The sequence below is a fragment of the Nannospalax galili genome, unplaced genomic scaffold (genome assembly GCF_000622305.1).
Source record: "Nannospalax galili isolate Female #2095 unplaced genomic scaffold, S.galili_v1.0 scaffold3, whole genome shotgun sequence".
Taxonomy (NCBI): domain Eukaryota; kingdom Metazoa; phylum Chordata; class Mammalia; order Rodentia; family Spalacidae; genus Nannospalax; species Nannospalax galili.
In genome coordinates this window covers 660,723-664,955 of record NW_008351466.1, presented here as the reverse complement: position 1 = coordinate 664,955, position 4,233 = coordinate 660,723, and the positions used below count along the sequence as shown (strand labels likewise).

Genomic DNA, 4,233 nt, shown 5'->3' with positions numbered 1-4,233 from the left:
TAGAGTTGTGCAAACATCTCTACTGTCCATTGTTTGAAGCAGTTTTGCCATTCCCCCTCACAAGGGAAGTCAGTAGTAGTCATTCCCATTTCTCTCGTCTCAGCTCCTGGGAACCACTAATTTTTGTTTTTTCTCAATGGATCTGTTCTGGGCATTTCATAGAAGTAGGACCATGGGCTTTGTGGCTTTTGTGTCTGGTGCAGACCTGATTTTGTTGTTTGTTTGTAGATAGGGTCTCACTATGTAACCCTGGCTGGAACTTACTGCATTGACCAGGCTAGCCTTCCCAGAAATCTGGCTACATCTGCCTCTGCAGGGATTAAAGATGTGCCCAACCATACCTGGCAGCAGCCCTGTTTTTAATGGCACTGCTCAAATGAGAGGCTCTGAAACCTGTGGAGACTGGAATGCTGTACCTTCACCCCTAAAGCCTGAGACCTTGCCTTCTGTGGTCCTCAAGTGTGGTGTCAGTTCAGCGAGGGGCATGAGTCCTGCTTCTTTGTACAAGTGGAATTGTGAGACGTAGTCTAATGACTTGATTTTCTATTTTTATTTTTGCCCTGCAGTGAGAGGAACGGAGGAGGGTTGACTATCTGACCTACCCAGCAACCTTTTTGTTCAAAAATCTGTAATGACATGTATTTATGCTCCTCTTTTTATTTCATAGTTTTTAAAAGAGTCAGGCTTCCACCTTCTTGGGATTGCCAGAATTTGGCCTTAGAGGTCAGACGTATCACATTTCTTTAATAGTTAATGTTTTTAGTTTTTGTTTCCTGTGGTGCTGGGGGTTGAACCCAGGGCTTTCTACCCACAGCATTCTACCACTGATCTACAACCATAGCCCTTTTACGTGACAGTCTATGGCCAGGCATGGTGAATACATGCCTGTAATCACAGCACTTAGAACGTGGAGGCAGGAAGATCAGGAGTTTAAGGTTATTCTCAGCTACACAGAAAGTTCGAGGCCAGCCTGGGCTATTTGAAAAACTCTTTTTCCACCCCCACCAAAAAAAAAAAAAAAAAGAGGAAGGATAGTGGAACATAGGTCCTATGAAGGGGGAAGGGAAAACCAAGAGGAGACTTAGGTGGGAGATGGGATAGAAGGGTAGAATAGAGGGAAAGGGAGGGATAAATAACACTAAGGATGTTTGAAAAGTTGTAAGCAAACCTATTATTTAATAAGCTTTCTTAAAAATATGTATAAAACAGGCTGCAGAGATGTCTCAAAGGTTAAGAGTACTTGCTGCTCTTGCAGAGGACCTGGGTTTGGTGCCCAGCACCCACAATGGAGGCACACAACCTTCTGTACCTCCAGTTCCAGGGGATTTGATGCCCTTTTCTGACCCACAGGTCCAGTCACACACATGGTGCAAATACATACATATAAGAAAAACACTTATGCACATAAAAATATACATATATATAATATATACACACATATGTATATGTATTGGGGTTACGCCACATGGGTGGATAATGTTTCATCCAGAAGCCATAGACTATTAATCAAAAAGTCCAGTCTCAGGTAAAAGATACCCCTTTTCAAGTTGTCAGTCAAAGAGGTTCAAGGGACCCCAAAATCAATACAGGTTATTGCGATTGCTCTTGGTTGCCAGCTGGAACATGAGGATAAAACTCTATTGTGGAAGACACCACACACTTAGGTCATAGGACTTGGAAAAATCAAGCTGGTGCTGACCTGAGAGCCTCCCTGATGGCTCTCATAGTGTCAGGAGGAGCTACACAAGCTGTCATGGTGGAAAAGTTATCAACAGTCCTTCCCAGTTGTAAATCTTCTGAATTACAGTAATGACCAGCCTAGCAAGAAGCAGACACGAATTTGAGAGTGGGGTACAGGAACATGGGAGGTGTTGGAAGGAGGGAGAAGGAATATGATGAAAATAATTGTACTCATGTGTGAAACTCTAAGAACATCCCAATAAAATCCACATGGCAGCTAACAACTGTCTGTAACTCCAGTTCTAGGGGATCCAACAACCTCTTCTGTCCTCCGCGGGCATTGCACGACATGGGTGCACTTACCTACATGCAGGCAATACACGCATACACATAAAATAAAAATAATAAAATATTTTCAAAAACCCAAAACCAAAACAGAACTGCCTAGTTAAAATGTACATGCATATATCATTTTATTACATATTAGCAGACTTGTTATGATTTCTTTCCTCTCTCCCTCCTTCCTTCCTTCCTTCCTTTCCTTTTTTATTTCTTTTCTTCCCTCCCTCCTTCCCCCCCCATCTCTTTCTTTCTGAGACAGGGTCTGTCATGTAGCCCTGGTTGGCCTGGAACTCACTATGCAGAACAGGTTGGTGTTGAACTCCTGCTTCTGCCTCCGAAGTGCAAGGATTAAAGGTGTATGCTACCATGCCTGGCCCTTTTATCATTTTCTAAATTAGATAATTTAGGGTAAACATTATGAAAAGTGTACTAGGGGGACTGGAGAGACGCTCAGTAGTTAAGAGGATATAATAGGGCACCTTCTTGACCATAGCTACGTCATGTTAAAGTTTAGGCTGATTCTAGTCTGAAATTATCAGGCAATTGGCCCAGGGTATGGAAACACATGTCAGCTGAACCCTTGTTGTCTTGGGAACAGGTCAGAGTGTCCTTGAGTGCACCTGCCGTCTGCAGATTTATGGCTTCTGTAGGTTATGCTTGGCTTGCTTCTGCAAAATAGTAATTGTTGCTTAATAGAAATAGTTAAGGGGACTCTCCACGTGTAAGCTTGGGAACTTAAGCTTTTCACCCCTGGTTATGGTTTCTCTGTATAAATGCTTACCCTAGAGAAGGCTCCGGCTGGAAAAGGTTGGGTTCCCTGGCCAGTAATGACTTTCATTTGGCAAAATGTTGAGTGGTCTTCTCTGGTGAGGCACCCTACAATATTTGGAGGTTCCACCCAGATCCCAGAGAATTAGACCTTGAGGGATGGGAACAGGGAAGTAGTGCAGGCCTGGGCAGACTCCTAGAAGGGGTATCCCTTGAGCCCTTCCAAGGCCTAAGGATTTCTGCCCCTCTCCTGCCTTGTTGTTCGCTGTTTTTGTTTGTTTCTTTGTTTTTGTTTTGTTTTGTTTTGTTTTTAATATCCCCACCCTAAAAGATTTTTGAGGAAAGTGGTCTGTTCTGGAAGCCTCCAGAGGTGTGTCAGAGTCTGGGGCTCCCTTGGGAGGACACTTAGAGAGGAGGCTGGAGGCAGACGCTTGACCCTAGTGTTCAAGAAGCAGAGCAAGACGTTGCTGGCTGTCCTCTAACTGGTGAAGGAATGGTTTGTGTAGTGGCCATCATGTGAGTGCTTTGCTGTTGTCCTTATTTGTGTTGGTCTCCTTTGTTGTCTGTTTCTGTCAGTCTTTCATCTACATGGGGGAGCAAGTTGACTCCTCTGAAGTGTGTGCTTCAATCTGTCAGTCTGTCATTTACTAAGAGGAGGAGTTCAGGAGCCTCTGAAATACATGTTGAAGTATGTTAGAGATGGTTTGATCCATCCACCTCTGGGTTGCAGCCCGCAGTTGGGCGCTGCACAGAAAAGAAAAAAGAGGCGCTGCTGCTGTGCTGCTTCCTCCACTGGCCGAGGTCTGGTTGGGGACGGAGGCGGCAGCGGGTCACCGAACCTGGCTTTATGCAGCAGGTCACCGGGCACCCACCGCATAGTGCATGGGGGCCGCCGGCAGGGCCCTGGCCAGGTCCCTGGGACTGGTGTTCAGGCCAGTGCTTGGCCCCAAGAGCTCCCAGAAAGCCTCAGTGGTGGCGGCTGAGGAAGTGCTGCCTGGCGCTTCTCTGCTGGCCTGGAGCTGGGCCAGGGAGGAGCAGACACAGGAGTGGGGGAGGCTGGAGCCCATATGGCCAGTAAGCCTCCGCACGGTAGGGCTGTGGCCATAAGGAGGGTTAATATTTTTGCCTGCCTCCATCAAGGGGGAAGCAAGGAGCAGAGCAGAGGGCTGTGGCCCCGCATAGGGGATCTTTTTGCCCACTGTCTGGCCTGGCCAGAGGAAGGCGATTTTCCCCGGGCCCAAACGGGTGGCCTAAGGGGATCTGGCCTCTTCCATTTGGGGACCCTCAGGCAGAACTGCTCTGTCTATGGGCGCTCCCCTAGTGAGCAGAGCAAGGAGGCTCTGCTTGCAGACTGGCGGGCTCTCACAGATGTAGTGCTCCTTCTTCCCCTGAGGGAGGCACCATGGATAGGTTGGGACCTGATGGGACCTGGGCAACAAAAGA

General features: G+C 47.0%; 1 pseudogene; it reads right to left on the bottom strand.

Annotated features, from left to right (window-relative positions):
• The window catches only part of LOC103746225, a 6,374-nt pseudogene extending 2,707 nt beyond the window's left edge, over positions 1-3,667 (bottom strand).
• Between the last annotated feature and the right edge of the window lie 566 nt (positions 3,668-4,233).